Source organism: Brassica napus, chromosome C5, assembly GCF_020379485.1.
Source record: "Brassica napus cultivar Da-Ae chromosome C5, Da-Ae, whole genome shotgun sequence".
In the NCBI taxonomy this organism is placed as follows: Eukaryota; Viridiplantae; Streptophyta; class Magnoliopsida; order Brassicales; family Brassicaceae; genus Brassica; species Brassica napus.
In genome coordinates, this window is record NC_063448.1 from 3,844,823 (window position 1) to 3,866,850 (window position 22,028).

The 22,028-nt window shown below is 39.2% G+C and overlaps 2 pseudogenes; one reads left to right on the forward strand and one right to left on the reverse strand.

The window, feature by feature from the left end:
• Positions 1–517: 517 nt before the first annotated feature.
• Positions 518–19,260, reverse strand: LOC106398263 (annotated as a pseudogene).
• Positions 10,487–18,682, forward strand: LOC125587441 (annotated as a pseudogene).
• Positions 19,261–22,028: the final 2,768 nt, after the last annotated feature.

Genomic DNA, 22,028 nt, shown 5'->3' on the forward strand with positions numbered 1-22,028 from the left:
CGTGAAATCTGGTTAAGAATCCTTAGAAATTTTTTTATTTATCTTTTATTATTATTTTTTTTTCAGCTGAAAAAAAAAAAAAAATCAATGGCGAGCCGTCATCTAACAGCGGGACCCGCAAACAGTTACAATACTCCAAGCGAATTTATCTTTAAAGAAGGATACGAAGAGGCCAATCCTTAATATATTGTGGGACCCATCAAGTTTTTTACTATTTTTTACCTATTTTAGAGCTAAAAATTTGGCAAGAGACTATATTGCTTATGATATACTACTGTGTTAGACTACCAAACAATTGCAGACCTAGAGGACTTTTTTACCTGTGTCAGACATATAAAAAATAGTTGTAAAACATGAAAATGAACTGGTTCAAAATCAAAAATACCTATAGATTATAAAGAGAAAATCAAATTTATGGTGTGTCACTTGACCCACCTTTACGTCAAATAGGTCCTCCTCTGCTACCAAACATATTAGTCTTAGTAACGATTCTTGCTGTCACAAGGATAATCACAGTCTATGAGCTTGATTTTTTTGATCTCTCGAAATACCGATCTCCAACAGTTACAGCAATCCCCTGTTTTTATTTTCCAACAAGTGAGAAACATTATTTCTGCATGTAAATTTTTGCAGGCTTGCAAATAAAAAATGCGTTGAAAGAATATTATAGGAATCATGATCATCAATAGTAAAAGGAGTGTTTTTGTTTTGTTTCTTACCTTATTACCCGCTTTGAGGGTTTCCAGGAAACCAAGCATCTTGTCTCTCAGCTTGGCAATGAGCCCAGGCTGAGGTAATATTTTTTTTTTTTTTGGAACGCAACTTCATTGATTAAAATAAAAACGTTTAACTGAACGGGTCAGTTATTACATGGCATAACGCCGCTTTTGCTAGGAAATCAGCATCCACATTCTTCTCTCGAGGAATCCAACAGAAAAAATAGCATCAAAAGAGCTAGCCTCAATTCTAATATCAGAAATTATGCCATAAATCTCCAGAGGTTCAAAAGATGAACTGAGTGCTTTAATCAGCTGTGAAGAGTCTGATTTATTCGCACCGTAAACGCCGGATCCCCAGCTCCTTACTCTTCTTGATCGCTTCCCTCATTGCTAAACTTTCGGCCATCAGTGGTGATATGACAAAGGTAGTAGAGCTTGAGAATCTCTGAGTTTCTCTTGCGGTTTTGATAGCCCAGCCCAGTCCAGCGGTTCCTGTTGTCTCAGTCCATGCAGCATCTGTTTGGAGAACTGTATCGTAGTGTGGTACGTCTTCTATCTTGCGTTGAGAAGGCTTCTTCGGTTCATCTTGGCACTGCGCATTTTGCCAATCCTTTGCTGCGGAGATTGCCCGGGATATAGCTTCCTCAATTGTCACGATCTTGTTGTTGAAGATCAGGTTTTACGTGCTGTCCATAGCGACCAGATGAGCCAGGGGGCTCGCTGAGTTGCGACGATCCCCGCTGGTGGGAGACACGTTAACTCAATCAAACCCATCCAATCCGTTTCCAAATCTAGTAATCCTCTCTGATCCAGACGTTGCAGAAATGGAGCCTGTTTCCCGCCTGAGGTAATTAATACTCCGTTCTTTCTTGTCGTCAAAAATGTCTCTAACGCATTTAACATGCTTATCCTGAAACCTGTAACTCGGAATTTGAAAACAAGAAACAATCTTGAATATCACTAGTCCTTTGTTTAGAAGAGCCGTCTCAAATTACTTAAAAATCATGTGTATTTTTTTTTTACTTCAAGTCTTATTATATTTAGTTTCGGGGAATGTTTGAGTGCTTTAGGTTACCTGAAAACATCATTATTTACCTTCCAAGACCTTCTTCTGAGCTGCGTTGCATCGAAACATGAAGCTGCAGTCATGCCAACTGCCACTCGAATCTGCAGATGGTGGAGCTAAACTATTTCCAATCTGCAAAGGAAAAACAAGTTAGTACTTTAGTCCCTCTGCTAAAAAAAACTCTGAAACAAAATTGAGAATTTTTTTCTACAAGTGTCACTCTATTACTTAATCTAACTTTTTATAAATTAAATTTAATTACAATATAATTATATATCATTACTATATTTGTGAGAGACTATCCTATAATTATAACCAGTGATGATGCTCTTGACACGAAAACGCCACATGATTCACATATAGTGAAAAAGAAAATGATGAAAAAGATGGAGTAATAAAAATAACCTGCCACGAATCAAATGCCGAGTTGAGAATATACAACGGAGTCATCACTTGGCTGATTATGTTTTGAGGGAAAAAACACTGAAATATTGATACCAGATTACCAAATGATCAGGAACTAATCATAGCTTTATTACACAAGAAAACATATAAAGAACAGCGGGAGATGGATACCGAAGTTGGATCAAGATGGTTTGTACATGTGCGGGGAAGCGTGTTTTGCAAACCCTAAAAATTCAATAGAATACTTGGTTAGCCTTGGCCCTTCGATGATCTATATATCATCACAGATACATAATAATAACGTTAAATGCTCGTACCTGGGTGTTAACGACACCAGAATACATACGCCTTAAAGTACGACCTCCAGATATATCAACGCTTCAGTTACATATAAGACAACCATGTCAATATATACAAAAAGTTTCATCATCTATTGCACAAAGCAAGATTGGGGAAAAAAAAATACTCACGTATCTAGGAAGAAGCCAGCATCTCTCATGCATTTTACTTTGGTGCTTAGGGGAAACAAGCTCTTGAAATCATCGCAGCGTAAAATCGTTGAAAGACCCCCAGCAGAACAACCGGTGAGCAAAGCCTTAATATAATATTATTTACACTAATTACTTGGGGATAAAGAAAGATACAAATGAAAATTTGAAATCTATTATTATAAAGTATAGTTTGCTCACTCCGGGTGAAGATTTGCCAACACTGGAAAGATCTAACAAGTCTCTGATTTCGTTAGGGATCAAACCTGTGAGATTCACATATATTAAAAGTGACTGAAGTTATAGAATTTAACATTTAGGATGTATTGTCTGTAACAGAGCTTGAAAGTCCATGACTTGGAGTTGTATCTCTTTGAATTGGCCTCACATTGCATCTGGCCCATTTTCAAGTTTTTGTCTCGACGAGGTTCCAGAAAGCTAAACGCGTCTCCGGAGATGTTTACCTTAGGTTTCAATGAGAGGAGAGTTTAACTTTCTTTATGTATATGATGAAACATGGGATGAAAAGAAACAGAAGAGGAGGAGGCGTCTTAAACCTTACAAGCACAACTACAGTTGCAATGAACAAGGTAATGATCGCACTTTGCTTCATTTACTACTTTGATGGTCCTTAAACATCTTCCTGATCAATCTTGCGCTGTCTTCACATTTTTCATCTAATGTCCCCCACAAAACAAGCTAAACTGCTAAAGTGATCAAGGATTGACAAAAGTTGTATGCACAGTTGTACAGTAAACAGATATGTACTCATTCCTAACTTCATAATACTCTAAAATCATGAGAGGATTGGTTGTGTCGTGTGTGTTGTGTGTTTATAGATAGAGATGATGTCATAGGCAATTGATGAAACATTTGACAAAGAAGAAGTTTGAAAAACTACAGATCTAGCTAATCAGGTAAGTACTGAAATTTCAGACACAAGATACAGACAGACATACACACACCTTTCGTTTGTTTTTTTCAAGCTTCTTCAATCTAACTAATTCCTCAATATTGTACTGTTCTTATAGGTGGTCAATGAGATTACAATTCGCAGGTTGGCTTTTCTTAAGTAGTCAAGTTAAAATTTGTCAGGAAATTTTTTTTTTTTTTTTTTTTTTGAATGAATGCAAAATTTATTCAAACAAAAACAGTATTACATCAAGTGCTTCTTTGTTTTTATGAAATATAAACTTCCCTACTCCAAAAGAATAGAATCTACTTCTTCATAAATCTAGTCTTGTCTCAAACCAAGTAATCAGCCCTTCTTCTAAGTAATTTCCCTTTCCACTGCAAGTAGTTTTAGTCTTATATTTTTATCTACAAGCTGTGTCAGAGTAGCCATGGTTTTAGGATCTTCCCCATGCCTACGAGCATTCCTCTCCCACCAAATTGTGTGCATCGCAGCCTGTAAAGTGTATCTGAGGAGGAAAGTCTTGATAGGCGTTAGCCAAGGCTTCGAGACAATCCTTATCAGGTTACTCCAATCAGTAGTGAACATGTCTTGCATAAGACCTCCACCCAGGTTCCTCCAAACGTTCTCTGAAAACCGACATCCAAAGAAGAGGTGTGCACATGATTCAGATTCCTCATTGCATAGGACACATTCTGTATTTATAGAATTATTCCATCTCATCATTCTATCAGTTGTCTGCAACCTCCCCTTCAATGCAACCCACATCATGAACGAGTATTTCGGAGTAGAATGAGAGAACCATACACCCTTACTCCAATCACAAATCGGTTTAGTATCTCGAATCTGGTCCCAAGTGTTACTTGTTGTAAACTTAGTCATATACTTCCCTTCAGCATGCTTCCAAAGAGTAATATCTTCATCTTGTTGATTCCCAAGTTTACGTATCTCCTCTTCAACTTGATTAAGAATATCCACTCTGTGATTTCTTCTTCTTCTCATTCTCTTAACCTCCGCAACAGAGAAACTGTTAGGAATCCCCAAATCAAGTGGACCTCTCTCTCCGAGTATCTCTATTAATGGACCAAATCGAGACCAACTCTCATACCAGAAAGAAGTACACTCCCCATTTCTGATTTCCTTCCTGAGAAACTGCTTTGCAAGATCCCTTAACTTTAGTAATTTTTTCCATACCCAAGATCCAGAACTTGTGTTCTCTTTGATCGACCAGAACGAGTTCTTCCTGATCAAATAACACTGAATCCATCTGACCCACAATGATGAATCTGCCATCAATCTCCAAATAAGCTTCAAACCGTATACTTTATTGATTTCTTTCAAAGGTCTCATCCCTAACCCTCCTTCATTTTTGGGAAAGCAGACCTCTTTCCAACAGACTTTCGCTTTGGTTGTTTTGAGCTCAGGACCTGACCAAAGAAATGCAGAACACAACCTCTCAATTTCCTTTAAGCAACTTCCAGGCAATCTAAATGCAGCCATCCAAAAATTAGCCAGACTAGTGATGACTGACTTTATTAACTGCAGACGACCAGCATGAGATAGGAACCGACCTGTCCAAGAGCTCATTCTCTTCCTGACTTTTCCTACAAGCGGTAGGTAGTCACTTACTGTCATACGCTTTGTAAGTAGAGGCAATCCAAGATAGCGCACTGGCAAATGCCCTGATGCAAAAGGAAACTCCCGAAGAATATCGTCTCTTGTGTTATCTTGAATGCCTGCTGTATAAAGGGTAGATTTCTCCAAGCTAATCTTAAGACCCGAGATGCTTGCAAATTTTTTGAAAACCGTGAGTATCCCTTCTACTGATCTCTTGGTTCCATCCGTGAATACAAGTAGATCATCCGCAAAAAACAAATGCGATAGCATGATGTTTTTGCATTTAGGATGATATCCAACCTGCTTCCTTTCCACTGCTTTATCCAACATACCAGACAGCACATTCATGCATATCACAAATAGATAGGGGGATAAAGCACAGCCTTGCCGTAAACCTCTCTTGCTTTGGAAGAAGCCGGCTAATTCTCCGTTCACCTGGACTGAAAAGGAAGCCGTACATACACAAAGCTCAATCCAGTGTATGAACTCCTCAGGCATATTCAAAGCTCTCAGCGTATTCAAGAGGAACGGCCAGTGCACTGAATCGAACGCTTTTGCAATATCAATCTTCATCGCACAGCGTGGGGAGACATCCTCCTTGTGATAGTCTTTAACTATTTCTGTAGCCAACAGTAGGTTCTCCACAAGAAGTCTATCCTTGACAAAAGCAGACTGGTTGTACGATATGCATTGAGGAAGAGTACCCTTTAACCGGTTGGCTATGATCTTGGATATTACTTTGTACAGGACATTGCAACATGAGATCGGCCTGTAGTCTCTCATCTCTTGTGCACTCTCCTTCTTGGGTATAAGAGCTAATATAGTTGAATTTAACCCTTTAGGCAGAAACCCTTTACTGAAAAATGACTGAACAGCAGCAGTGAAGTCTTTACCAATTATACTCCAGGAAGCTTTAAAGAATTCAGTTGTGTAACCATCTGGCCCTGGTGACTTGTTACTTGGCATCTTGAAGACCACTTCTTTTATTTCCTCCTCTAAGACTACTCTTGTCAGTTTTGTTCTTTCTTCCTCAGTGCAGCGATATGGGATTTTTTCCTTTAGCTCCTCCACAGATGCAGTCTCTACATCTCTCGGCTCAAAGGTAAGAAACTCGTTGAAGAATCTCTCAGCTTCTTTCTTTATATCATCCTGAGTAGTAACACAACTTCCATATGCACACTTAATTTCCCTGATCGCATTCTTGCTTTCTCTGATCTTAGCTGCATTGTAAAATGTCTTGTTATTTTTATCACCCACTTGTAACCAGTGTACCTTCGACCTCTGCTTTAACACCTTCTCTTCTATATCTGACACTCGCTGCCATCTTGCAGAAGCCTCTCGTTCTGCATACACATTTTCTGGTGTGGGCATTCTCATCATTTGTTCTTGCTTCACACAAAGATCACTATACGCTTCCTTTACCTTCTTTGTGAGTGATCCTAGCTTACTCTTACTCAGAGTACGCAGATGAGGCTTCAACCCTTTAAGATACTTTGAAAATCTGTATAGAGCTGAAGTTGATTGGAACAATGGTTGCATGTCCTTCCAATAGTTACCAATTACCTCCATAAATTCTGAAGTTTCTGCAACTACATTTGTAAACTTGAACGGTTTACGTTTCCCAACAGCTTCCGCAGTCATATGAAACCTCCCTCTTAGATGATCTGAAACTCCTCCTGCTTCAAACACTCCATAAGCTTGAGTGCGATTATTTAACCATTTCTCATTCACCAAAATACGATCCTGTTGACATGAAGAAATAAATAGCAACAAGTGTAAGGAGTGTGATGAAGCAATAAGAGGCAAGAAGAGAACAAGTGTATGCAGATTAAACAAGAAGTTGAGTTAACTTGGTACACAAGTATGTCCATACAACCTAAGGGTTCTAATGTGCCTTACAAGACAAGGGAAAAAGAGAGTGATCCAGAAATGTAAAGGGAAGGAACAACTCATCAATTCAAAGGCAATGAGAACGTTGGGAGTGGGATCACGTGAAGGGAAGAGAGCACTTGCCTATGAGAACGTTAGGACAGGTCACTTTCCCACTGATCCAAGACAGTTGGGACAGTTTGGACTCACCTACAATTGTTTAATCTTATACTAGGATTATTACTAGTTTAATAGTTTCCTAGGATATTTGTGTTTACCTATTTATGTAATGTTTCCAGCAAGTTAATGAATAAAGGAAATACTTTCCTCCTTCACTCTCTCTCTCTCTCAATTTCGAATCTCTCTCTCTCCATCTCTCATGTTCTTCATCTAGTTACTTAATTCTCTCAACTATACTCTGATATATTCACTAAAACTCACATGGTATCAGAGCTATAAGCTCTTGAAACCTATCTACTTCCGCAAATCTCTTTTCTACTCTGTTTAATTCACACCAAACCAACCCCTTGTTCATTTTTTTTAAACCCTTCTTTGGCTTCTCTTTTTCACAGTTCTTGAACTGTTCTTGATGGATTCAGGGGAAAACTCGAAAATGGTTGTGCTTCCTGTTACTCTCAAGGGAGCTAACTATCTACTGTGGGCAAGGCTTGCTAAAAATGCTCTTGGAGGCAGAGGACTCTGGGAAGTAGTTGAAGAAGGCAAGAACCCAAAGAAAACCACCCTAGGAGAGGATGGTAAAGAAGTTGTGGTCATTGAAGCTGGTGACAAGAAGAAAGGTCAAGAGGACCTCATGGTGCTGTCTATCCTCCTGTCCAGCCTTGAACCCTCACTCCAAGAAGCTTATGCTTACTGTGAAACTTCCAAGGAGTTGTGGGATACACTTAAGAAGGTGTATGGCAACCAGTCTAACATCAGTAGAGTATTTGAAGTCAAGAGGGCTATCAATACTCTCAGTCAAGAGGACACTGACTTTGATAAGCATTTTGGGAAGTTTAGATCCTTGTGGGCAGAGCTGGAGATGCTTAGGCCAGGAACAGTTGATCCAGATGTGCTGAATGAAAGGAGAGAACAAGACAAGGTCTTTGCACTACTCTTCACTCTCAACCCTGGATACACTGATTTAATCAAGCACATTCTAAGAGGAAAGGAACTTCCATCTCTTGAAGAAGTATGTGCTCAGATACAAAAGGAGCAAGGATCAGTGGGCCTCTTTGGAGGCAAGCGAGACTTAGTTCTAGCAAACCAAGCTGAAGGAGTTGCAAACAGAGGCACTTACAAGGCTGAAGAAAAGAAGGTGTGGATCTGTGATCATTGCAAGAAGAAAGGTCATGGGAAAGACAAGTGCTGGATACTTCATCCCCATCTCAAGCCACAGAAGTTCAGGTCATCTTACAATGAGGCAAGAGCCAACTTCACTGGTGATGTAGGCGAGCGATCTACTTCAAGAACCATCCGCTCAGCCAATGAGGGTGGTGAAGGGAAAGCCTTGGCGTCCAGCAGCAGTACTGCCATGAGAAACAATCAAGATGAAGCCATCTGACGTTCTGACATTGAGGCTCTCATCAAGATCCTTAAGGACAACTCTGGTAACACTCTTGGTACTTCTTTACATGCTACAACTAGTGGTATCTCCCTGAATGCTTTAACCAGAAATCAATTTATTAAACCATTAGTTATAGATTCAGGAGCTAGCCATCATATGATAAGTGATCTTAAATTGATTAAAAACATTGTCCCTGCTCTAGGAAACGTTATGATAGCCAATGGTGAAAGAGTACCAATTAAAGGAATAGGTGATCTTAGGTTATTTGACAAAGATTCAAAAGCTTTCTATATGCCTAGTTTCACCTCAAACTTGTTATCAGTTAAAAGGGCTACTAATGACTTGAATTGTAGTGTTACTTTCACTCCTAACAATGTGTACTTTCAGGATATTGAGAGTAGTAGGTTGCTTGGCAAAGGTGTTACCAAGGGAGACTTGTACTTGCTTGAAGACACCAAGCTCTCAACCGATTTATCTTATGCTTTAAGTTCCTTTTCTGATTTACCTAAAGATGTATTATGGCATGCTAGATTAGGTCATATCATTCTCGTGCTTTGAACATCATGTTGCCTAGTATTTCCTTTAAAACCGATTGTGAGGCTTGTATCTTAGGCAAACATTGCAAAAGTGTGTTCTCTAGATCAAGTACTATTTATGAAAATTGCTTTGACCTTATACATTCTGATGTATGGACTGCTCCATGCATATCTAGAGAAAATCATAAATATTTTGTGACATTTATAGATGAGAAATCAAAATATACATGGATCACATTATTGCAAACTAAGGATAGGGTCTTAGAAGCTTTCATAAATTTTCAAAACTATGTAACTAACCACTTTAATGCCAAGATAAAAATTCTTAGATCAGATAATGGAGGAGAATACACAAGCAATGCTTTTAAACAACATCTAGCCAAATGTGGGATGATCCATCAAACTAGCTGCCCATACACTCCTCAGCAAAATGGTGTGGCTGAGAGAAAGAATAGACATCTCATGGAAGTTGCAAGAAGCATAATGTTTCATACTAATGTGCCCAAACGATTTTGGGGAGATGCAGTGTTGACAGCATGCTATTTAATCAACAGAATCCCCACCAGGATCCTCCAAGATCAGTCTCCTTATGAGGTACTTAACAGAAACAAATCATCTATAGAACATATGCGTGTGTTTGGGTGTCTTTGTTTTGTATTGATTCCAGGAGAAAGAAGAGATAAGCTGGCAGCTAAGAGCACCAAGGCAGTCTTCATTGGATATTCTCCACACCAAAAGGGATACAAATGCTATGTGCAAGAGAGTAGAAGAGTCTTCATATCCAGAGATGTCAAATTTGTAGAATCCAGAGGCTATTATGAAGAACAGAGTTGGGATGAGTTGAAGAATCTCTCCCAATCAGCCTCAGATAGAGCAAGCAATCTTAGGAGAGTAATGGAGAGCCTTGGAATCCGAATGCCACAAGAAAGGGTGGAGACTGTGCCTGAGGACGTTCAACAACCTACTGAGGCTAATACTGATGACATTAGGACTCCTCACCTTGATCATGAGGGGGATAATCAAGCTGAACAAAATCAAGAGGATTCAGCAAGTCATGATCAAGCTGAGCATCATGCGTAAGAGGAGCAAGATCATCACACCACTCAAAAGGAGACAGTGGTGAGTTCAAGCCAGCCTAATGATCAAGTAACAAATGAGGACAGTGTACAGCCACAGCAAGATCATTACACTACTCAAGAGGAGCCAGTGGTGAGTTCAAGCCAGCCTACTAATAATCAAGTAAGAAGAAGTACTAGGATCATAAAGCCGGTTGATCTAAACTGGAAGAACAACAGGGTCTACTTCAATGCTCAAGCAGTGGCCCATCCTATACAAGGAGTGTGCTCTCTAGCTCAGTATCCCCAAGAACATGTGGTGTTTATTGGAGAGTTGGATCAGGAATACATTCCAAGGTCTTATGAGGAAGCTATGGAGCATGAGGAATGGAAAGAATCAGTAGGCAGTGAGACTAATGCCATGATCATCAATGATACATGGTATGAAGCTGAACTACCTAAAGGCAAGAGAGCTGTAACAAGCCGCTGGATCTTCACCATCAAGTACAATGCTGATGGGACAGTAGAAAGGCGCAAGACAAGGCTAGTAGCAAGAGGCTTCACTCAAACATATGGAGAGGATTATCTAGATACCTTTGCACCAGTTGCTAAACTTCATACCATAAGGATAATCCTATCTTTGGCTGTCAACCTAGAGTGGGATCTATGGCAAATGGATGTGAAGAATGCTTTCCTACAAGGAGAACTAGAAGATGAGGTCTACATGAGGCCACCCCTGGCCTAGAACACCTAGTGAAGCCTGGAAATGTTCTTAGACTCAAGAAGGCTATCTATGGATTGAAACAATCACCTAGAGCTTGGTACCACAAGCTCAGCACCACACTCAACGGAAGGGGCTTTGTGAAATCTGAGGCAGATCATACTCTCTTTACACTCACCAGCAAGAAAGGGATTGTTGTGATCTTAGTATATGTTGATGATATCATCATCACCGGGAGTGACAAAGAAGGTATACTCTTAAATAAAGCTTTCCTTAGATCATCTTTTGATATCAAAGACTTGAGAGAGTTAAAGTACTTTCTAGGAATTGAGATGTGCCGATCCAAGGATGGGCTATTCTTATCCCAAAGAAAGTACACACTTGATCTTCTGAATGAGGCAGGTGATCTAGGAGGAAGAGCAGCCAAGACTCCACTAGAAGATGGGTATAAGGTGCTGCGTGAGGGGGAGATTGAAGACAAGCTCTATGCTGATGTTAAACACTATAGGAGAATGGTGGGAAAGTTGATATATCTCACCATCACCAGGCCTGATGTATGCTTTGCAGTCAACCAAGTAAGCCAGCATATGCAAGCTCCCAAGATACACCATTGGAAGATGGTTGAAAGAATCCTAAGATACCTAAGAGAGGCGCCAGGGCAAGGAGTATGGATGGGATGCAACAAAAGCACAGAGATAGTTGGGTATTGTGATGCTGATTGGGCAGGCGACAGAGTGGATAGGAGATCCACCACAGGCTATTGTACATTCATTGGAGGCAATCTTGTTACTTGGAAGAGCAAGAAACAAAATATAGTGTCATGCTCAAGTGCTGAAGCTGAATATAGGGCAATGAGGAAGCTCACTAGTGAGTTGATCTGGATCAGGAACCTACTTCAAGACTTGGGTATAGAGACATCGACTCCAATCACCATGCATTGTGATAATCAAGCTGCAACACACATAGCTTCCAACAGTGTGTTCCATGAGAGGACTAAACACATTGAGGTGGATTGTCATAAAGTTAGGCAAGCAGTGGAACAAAGGATCATCTTACCTTGCTACACAAGAAGTGAGGATCAACTAGCTGACATCTTCACCGAGGCTGCAAGCACCAAGGTTTGCGAGTTCATACATTCCAAGTTAGGACTCGTAGATCTTTCATCACACTGATCCTCTTAGCCATGAAGTGTTCTACTCTTTTTCCTTGGCTTGGTTTTTATCCCATGAGGTTTTTTCAAGCTAAAGGTTTTAATGAGGGAATGCTTCATGGTTTCCAAGCTTGGCAAATTCCTATTGTCAAGCTTGTGGGGGAGTGTTGACATGAAGAAATAAATAGCAACAAGTGTAAGGAGTGTGATGAAGCAATAAGAGGCAAGAAGAGAACAAGTGTATGCAGATTAAACAAGAAGTTGAGTTAACTTGGTACACAAGTATGTCCATACAACCTAAGGGTTCTAATGTGCCTTACAAGACAAGGGAAAAAGAGAGTGATCCAGAAATGTAAAGGGAAGGAACAACTCATCAATTCAAAGGCAATGAGAACGTTGGGAGTGGGATCACGTGAAGGGAAGAGAGCACTTGCCTATGAGAACGTTAGGACAGGTCACTTTCCCACTGATCCAAGACAGTTGGGACAGTTTGGACTCACCTACAATTGTTTAATCTTATACTAGGATTATTACTAGTTTAATAGTTTCCTAGGATATTTGTGTTTACCTATTTATGTAATGTTTCCAGCAAGTTAATGAATAAAGGAAATACTTTCCTCCTTTACTCTCTCTCTCTCTCAATTTCGAATCTCTCTCTCCATCTCTCATGTTCTTCATCTAGTTACTTAATTCTCTCAACTATACTCTGATATATTCACTAAAACTCACAGATCCAACCTCTTACTAATAGTTCCTTCATCTCTCTTGTTACACCATGTGAAACGCGGTCCTTGATACCCCATATCTGTGAAACTGCAATACTGAATCACACTTTCAAAATCTCTCATACCTGAAGTAACAAGACCTGAATCCTGGTAACTTGAGTGCTCTTCTCCATCCAACACCTCATTAAAATCTCCCATAATAACCCACTCTTTATTCCTGAACATTCCAGCATCTTGGTGATCTTTCAAATCCCTCCATAACTCTTTTCTTTTTTCTGCCATATTTTCTCCGTAGACAAACGAGCAGAAGAATTCCTCCTTCTCTCCCTCCAATAGAACCGATACTGTAATTATCTGATCAGATTTAAAAACCGGAGTCAATCTGACCTGAGAATTCCAGAGCACCCAAATTCTCCCCTTCCTATTGAACTCATAGTTATTAATGCAAGACCAGCCTTGAAATATAATACTGATGAAGCTATTCGACCAGCCTTACTTTCCTTAACCCTTGTTTCCAGCAACCCTCCAAACTGTAGACCTTTATTTTGAATTCATTCCCTTACTACTCTATGTTTTGAGCTTTTATTAAATCCTCTTACATTCCAAAAAAAACCTGTCATTGAGAAAGATTTGTGGGGTTCCTTTTTTCTAGCTGCCCGGGTTTCTCTGGAATGACTTTGTGTAAAGTTTTTGATCTTCTCGGGAGTGAAGGTCTGATTTTAGTTGCGCTTGCAAGATCAGGCCAGTGCTCCTTAGAATCCAACCCAGCTATGTCTCTCTTTTGATTCTCTTCTCTCACTTCTTTATTCCCATTCATCCCCCCTGTTTGCTCCTCAATTCCACCTTCCTCAGTTACATTCTTCCCCCCATTACATTCTTCAATACTCAAAACTTTCTCCATTCCGATTGGTTTTATCTTATCTCCATTCTCATCTACTTCAAGTAAAGCTGAAAATCTTGATGGAGTCAGTAGCTTCTCCTAACTGAACTTCAGTGAGCTGGAACTTTTGCTCGCTTTCTCTGGCGTTACATCTGACCAGCTTTCTACCATTTCCCCTTCCTCAATATCCTCCTCTATATTAGTCTTTTGTTCTCCTAGAACTTCCTCATTAGATTCAATAATAACATCTTTACCCTCATTCTTTTTTCTTTCTTCTTCATTTTCTCTCCTAACACCATCACTTTGCGTATCTTCTCTCTCTGATATTATTTGTTTTACTGATTTCTCTGTTCCATCTTTCTTATTCATGACACAGACTCTAGCTATGTGCCCAAATTTTCCACAAGTGTGACATCTTAGAGGTAACCATGGGTAAATGAACTCCACCAAATAAGATTTGCCATTTTTGGTGAAATTTATTTTGTCTGGTAACTCCTTTGATAGATCAACATTTACGAAGATCTGCTAGTTTGAAATTCGAGCAGGAAGCTGTCTCTGGATGGAGCCTAACTGGAACCCCTGCAGCGCTCGTGATGAAACTAAGTCCCTGCCATGAGAACATATTCATCGGCACATTCTTGAGATAAACCCACATTGGAATCGACTTTATCTATGGCTTCTCTTTCAGCTCATCATGTGTCCATTTTGTTACAACCAATGGCACGTTTCCGATGTTCCACATACCTCTTCGAAGGATTCGAGCTCGTATTACTGGATTCGAAACTCTAAACTTCATTGTTGTATTGTCTACAATATGCACATCGATCTGCTTCTGCTCTCCCTGAGTCCAGATTTTGTTTACGATAGCATGAACACGAGCCACATGTGGAGCTGTATCAAGGAACTTCCCAATCAAATAGTCTTCCCATAGTAGATTTCCCTTCTCAATGACATCATCCGGTATCTCAACCATCTTCTCACCTTCCTTTTCTGTGATCTTAACCTCATACTTCTTCAACACCTTTTTCTCTTGCGCAATCTCAGCCCATGAACCTCCATTTTCAGTTCCCCTTGATAGGTTCTCCAATCCCTTACCTCCTGTTTGATTTCCTTCCTCTACCCCCGTACCTTCCGTCCGATTATTCAATCTCTTCTCCTCCGCTTGTTTCTGCTCCCTTGCCACCATCTCTTCAGTTTTACTCTGCTCCCCAACCTCCAAAACCTTCGATAAAACCTCTGATCCTTCCAATACGTTTCCCAACCCAACAATCTCTCTCTGCTGTATCTGATTTGCCATTTCCTCCGTCGTAGATTCAGTTAACCCCGGCGGATCCGCCGCATCCATCTCCGAAAGTTTCGATCGCCAAATCTCCTTTTTTCGCCTTTCGCTAAACAGTGCATTTTTTGCTAAACGGTGCGTTGTCAAGAAAATATTACAGATGGTTTAAAACTAACTTTTGCCTGTTTTATCTCTAAAACTCAGGATGGCTACAAAAATGACGTTCCCACTACAGTCAATAAAAAGAGGCACGGGTATGTAAATAGAAATGACAGTTCAAATTACTTACTTTGATCTATTAAGTTTATGAGGGATATATAATTCATTCTTATCGGTGTTAATATTATTGCATCTTGGAATTTACTGAAGTGGATGATCTAAAAGCTAGAGTTAGATATTTAGAGATCACCAAACAAATTGTCAAGTTCCTATCTCATTATTCCCATCCAAACAATCTATAAAGTCCTATATCTATCACAATTCACGTGATGTCTGGTTTGCCCGACAAACTATCTCCGGCCAGACGGGCCAACAACAGCGATGACCTTCCTATGTTTTACACTGACCAGTCCGTGGGTTTTCACAGAGGTCACAGAAACACACCTATAGTGTCTGTCACAATTGCAGAGCTTCTCACGAGTATGGAAGATGAGCAGAACGGCAAGAGTCATTCCATTCCTTCTCCTTCAAAGACTTGACTTACAGCGTGAAGATCAAGAAGAAGTTAACCCACTTCCCTGTTGCGGGAGCTCCGATGGTGATGATATGGAGATGAACACCAAGATGCTCCTCAATGGTATCTCCTGCAAAGCCAAAGAAGGAGAGATGAATGGCCTTTCTTGGAGCAAGCGGGTCGGGAAAATCAACACTCATCGATGCATTAGCCGACCGTATCGCAAAAGAGAGCCTACACGGTTCCATCACTCTAAACGGGGAAGTTCTTGAATCCAGCCTTCAATAATTCATATCAGCTTACGTGAAGCAAGACGATCTTCTCTTCCCGATGCTCACCGTGGAAGAAACTTTGATATTCTCCGCCGAGTTCAGGCTTCCAAGCTCCCTCTCTAAAAAGAAGAAGCAAGCACGTGCTCAAGCTTTGATCGACCAGCTCGGTCTGAGGAACGCAGCCACGACCGTGATTGGTGATGAGGGACATAGAGGAGTGTCGGGAGGAGAAAGAAGACGTGTCTCGATAGGGATCGACATAATACATGACCCGATTGTTCTCTTCCTCGATGAGCCAACCTCGGGGCTTGACTCTACAAGTGCTTACATGGTTGTGAAAGTGCTTCAGAGAATTGCAAAGAGTGGTGTAGCATAGTTATCATGTCTATACATCAGCCGAGCTACATAATCTTAGGCTTGCTAGACAAGTTACTCTTCCTATCTAGAGGGAACACAGTTTACAGCGGCTCGCCGACAGATCTCCCTCGGTTCTTCTCAGAGTACGGTCACATTATCCCCGAAAAAGAGAACAAGACAGAGTTCGCACTTGACCTAATCCGTGAGCTGGAAGATTCACCGGAAGGAACAAAATCAGCTCTCTTCTTTTAAACTTGACCTTTTTGTGGTGGGTAAACTTGCTTTTGTTCTAATTAATTGTATCTCAGCCAGAAAAAAATATGATTATGTTTGACAGTATTTGCTTGGTCTTTACCACATTATAGCTTCATTGTAACAAAAGCAATCCACTTTTAACTTTTGAATAGATCATCGAAACTTAAATGAGATATGTCTAGCCAGTATATATATATATCTCTCTTTCTAAAACGTCGGAACATTATATCTAATTGTTACAAAATCTTACAAAATACTCTGATATAAAATGCTAATACATTCTTATAATATATTGAAATTTCATTTTCTTTTAAAATCATTTTAAAAACAATGATGCAGGAATGAAAGAAAAATGTATTCATATGCTGGATGAATATTTTATTTTCCAATACCATAAAATTAGTTTAAATTTCACTAGAACATATATAGGGGTGATTGGTGATAGTTGTGAGTGCTCTATACAGCCACAATTCTCTCTATAGCAAATCAAAGCAATCAAGCTTTCTTAAGAAAATCTATAGTTATAGCCCAAAATCTTTAAAAAATACAATTTTTTTTACAATTTTATGTTTATTGCTTTTAAATATTTGAATAATTCTGCATCAATAAAATCTAAAGCTAGAGCTACATAATCTACATCTTAAAACCGAAAGCAAAAAATCACAGCTCCAGTAGCAACTATCACTGATATAGTTGTTTAATCACAGTTTGCAACTATCAGACTTAAATAAGAAAATACGACCATTTATTCTATGTAGCCATATTTTCTAAAGATGTCGTTTAGCAAGCTTTGGTGGTTATACGAAATGCAAATCAACAATTTGCTCAAACACACATCCACCAAAATAACTACTACTATATAATATTTTCTCTATTCCTTCTACTATATAATATACATATCAAGTTGACTTTGTTTACATAAGGGGTTATAAAAATGCAAACAAACAATCACCTTATACACGCATAAAACGGAAACAACGTACCAAGATTTTAAAGACATGACAAAAACCACTAATTATTATTCAAACAAAGAAATTGGGGAATGTTAATGTAATACATTTTAGCTTTCTCAATGAGACTAACTTAATAAAATATACATTGAGTATTATCTTCCCTAAAGGACGTCTTTAATTTTCTCCCCAAACTAGGCATTTCACTTATAACTGACCTATTAAAAGAGCAAGCTAAGAGTTACATCAATAAGTATTTTTTTTTTGAAAAAAAAAGTTACATACATCAATAAGTTTCATCTACGACAAAAAAAAAACTGTTAAATCTGATGATGTTGATGAGGAATTATTCTTCAACTATATTCTAAATTTTAACTTAGGCCCATAAAATCTTTTTTTTTTCCACAAAATCTTTATAAACAGAGTAACACTAGAAATTGATTGGGTATTTTTTTCAAAAAAAACACTAGAAATTGATGAAAACCATTTTCACGCATCCGTAACTCAGCCAACAAATAAGGTTACTAAATACCAACTAAGACCAATGAAAAAAGAAGCTCAACCTCATACGTAAGTAACGTAACAAGCATATTCACATTGTCCAGCACTCTCATTTTACCAGTAACCTTAATCGCGCAACAATATTAGCTGATGCAAAATCTGTCCTAAACAAACATCAACTCAGTGCAACAAATAAACATAGACCTAACATGAAGATAACACATTCACATATAGTATACTTATATATATATATCACACTTAAATATATTCCGCCCTACGGGCGGGCCAACCCTAGTATATTATATGTATTTATTTACCTGCTTTGCTTGACGCATTTCTTTTGCCATCAAATCTTCCATGACAGCTAAAAATATACGCTTTCCTCTAAACTGAAGTTGGGCGGCCTAATAGTAACCAACCATTGTAACCTTGTTTTCGCTGTCACCGCTAAAGGATGCACCATCACAATACCGGACTTAAACTTTATTCCAATTGTAAAAGTCTATAACATTGATTTTCCACAAAAGGAGAGTACATTCAATAACAGTTCCACAAACATCAAATCTTTTGTTTCATCAATAAGGGATCTTGAGAAAGACCTGGATTTTCAGAGGCTTTATCGCTTAGTATTCCGGTAAATGCTAGCATTTTTTTCCATTAATGTGGACAATCTGTAACTACTTCTCTTACGGTATTGACAATTTTTTACGATGTCACACCACGCACCACCCTTTCAACAAAATTGGCCTTATTGATTTAGGCGATCAATTATGATACGTAATATATGCATGAAGATTATCCTATATACGAACCTGCAAGTGAATGATCCAGTTGTTTGCTCCTGAACCGTACCCACGATACAAATGATATCCAGGCACTGACCCATCCAGACACACTGCCACAACAAAGTCAACCTTACATCAATAAAATATGAATAAAAACCTATAAATATTAATGAACCGTTTATGTTATATTTTAACAAAAATATTTTCTTAATTATAAACACGAGTGAAACAGCAGCCCTTTCAATTTTGCAAAACTATTTTCTCACAAGTCACGATTACTGTAGTTTTTTTATGTAAGAAATTAGAATATGTGGATTTAATTTGAATTAGCCTCTATAAGAAATGAATGGGAAGAAGATTGTTACCGGCTCCTTTGGCAGCAGCGGCTTGAACAAGAGTGAGTTCTACCGTCAAAACACTAGCACCATTGTCTTGTTTCTCATAAACACTTGTGTCCTTGAATCTATTAAACAAGTCCATTTCAACAAAACCAATTACCCCATTTGTAAAAATGCCTAAGAGAGCAAGTCCTGCAAGACTCCAACTCCACAAAGCGCATTCATTCTCCTCTTAATTAGGGATGTTAAAACGGGTACGGCGCCCGCAGGCTTTGACGGGCAGAGTTTAAACCCGTATCCGTTTATTTATATCTAAAACTTAACGGGTTTTTACAGGGTCTACCCGTTAAGACCCGTTTATAAACGGGCGTTGCTCCAGTATAAACGGGTACCCTATTTATGTATTTTTTTTCTCACACAATATATGAAACGAAGTCGTTTTTGACTAGGTTTTCTACATCTCTTTCTCCTCAAACTCATGATTCACCGTAGATGAAATCTGGAAAAGCTATATGAATCAAACTTGAGAAATCGAGAAAAGGGTCCTTTGGTTATCTTCACTAGGCTAAGGTAACTCAATCTCAGTCCCGAAACTCTTGTTAGCCTCTAATCCTCTTGCTGTTTGATTTCCTGCAATGTTGATGTTTGTCTGAACTTATGGAAGACACTGATGGCATTGGATTTTGATTTTGATTCTGGGTTGCAGGTTGCTTTAGTTCAAGACTTCAAGGGTTCGTTTTTGCTGTGACTTGTCAGCGTTTGTGCTGTGAGTCTGTGAGCGTTCAAGTCTTCAAGTGAGTTTCTCTGGAACAGCTATGTTTACTCAGTTGTCGTGTGTATTGTTTAAGTTTCTCTGGAACAGCTATGCTCACATGTTAATGGTCGCTTCTGTGCATTGAGAACAATACCTCCACTACAAGAAAACAGCGGTATTCTGACGGACATTCCGACGGAAAATGAAATCTTCGGAATATCCTGAGGAATTTCCGAGGATATTCCGAGGAAACACAAAATTTGGTTTCCTCGGAATTTCCTCGGAATATACCAACGGAATTCCGAGTAAATATCAATCCGTCGGAATATTCTTATGGAATACCGAGGAAAAATGTATTCCTCGGAAAAAACCGATGAATTCCGAGGATATATTATAGCCGTTAGAGAGCCGTTGGGGGATTTTAAAAATTATGAGGAAATTCCGACGAACTAGCCGTTGGCGTCGGAATTCCGTCGGAATTTTCTCGGTCTGTCGGCAGAATTTCAACTATAAATACAAGCACCCCTCTTCCTCTTCATTCACTCCATATCTTCATCTTCCCTCTTGCTCTCTTTACACACGAATTTGATTCATAAAAAACATGTCTTCTTCAAATTATTTTCGTTCTTAGATCGATCGACCTCATTTGGATCCGAACACGAGATTGCTTACGGAAGAATACCAACGAGGTATAACTGAATTCATGGGGTTAGTTCACCGACAACCGGAAGCAAAAACAGGTATGTTAAGATGTCCTTGCTCTAATTGTAAAAATAGAAAGGTTATTAAAGAGTGAGATGTTTGGACTCATCTATATTTGAGTGGGTTTACACGAAGTTACAAAATTTGGTATCATCATGGGAAAACTGATTATGAACATGGCAGTACTAGCGAACCTCAGCCAGTGGTTAGATTAGAAGAACCAGTTAGAACGGATGTAGATTATGGTGTAGGTACTGAGCAAATGGTAAATGATCATTTTAAAGGGGAAGATTTACCCAATGCACAAGCTAGGAGATTTTAGGATATGTTGGATGCTGGAAAGCAACCAATGTACGAAGGTTGCAGAGATGGTCATTCAGCTTTATCATCTGCTACAAGATTGATGAGCATTAAAACATATTATAATTTGGCTGAAGACTGTGTGGAAGTGATTGCTGATTTTGTAAAAGGTATTCTACCCGAGGATAATGTAGCTCCTGGTTCATACTACGAGGTTCAGAAACTCGTAGCTGGTCTTGGTTTATCGTATCAGGTAATAGATGTATGCAGCGACAACTGCATGATTTATTGGAGGGTGGATGAACAGCGGGTTACATGCAAATTTTGTGGGAAGCCTCGTTATAAAGATACGAGTGGAAGAGTTCCAGTGCCATATAAAAGGATGTGGTATTTGCCTTTGACGGAAAGGTTGCAGAGGTTGTATACGTCTGAACGCACAGCGCAACCAATGAGATGGTATGCGGAGCACTCAATAGATGGTGAGATCAGACATCCTTCATATGCAAAAGCGTGGAAGCATTTCCAATCAAAGTATCCCGACTTTGCGTATGAGAGAAGAAATGTCTACCTTGGATTATGTACTGATGGTTTTAGCCCGTTTGGCAAGAGTGGAAGACAGTATTCTCTATGGCCAGTCATTCTTACACCATACAACCTACCCCCAAACTTGTGCTTGCGACGAGAGTTTTTGTTTCTCTCGATTCTCGTTCCCGGACCAGAGCATCCTAAGAGATCACTTGATGTGTTTCTTCAGCCACTAATATATGAGTTGCAACAACTATGGGCTCAAGTTGCAACAACTATGGGCTCAAGGTGCTGAAACATATGATGTTTCGTGTAAAAAAAACTTTCAAATGCGGACAGTACTAATGTGGACAATAAGTGATTTTCCAGCATATGGTATGTTATCTGGATGGACAACGCATGGAAGGTTATCATGTCCATATTGTCAAGATAACACTGATGCTTTCCAACTAAAACACGGAAGGAAAACATGTTGGTTTGACTATCACAGGGGAGATTCCTACCACCTGATCATCCATATCGTAGGAGTAGGAATTTGTTTACGAAGAACAAGAGGGTGTTTGACAGTCCACCTCCGGAAATTTGTGGGAAAGATTTGAAGACACAAGTAAGAGATTTTGGTGCAGAAA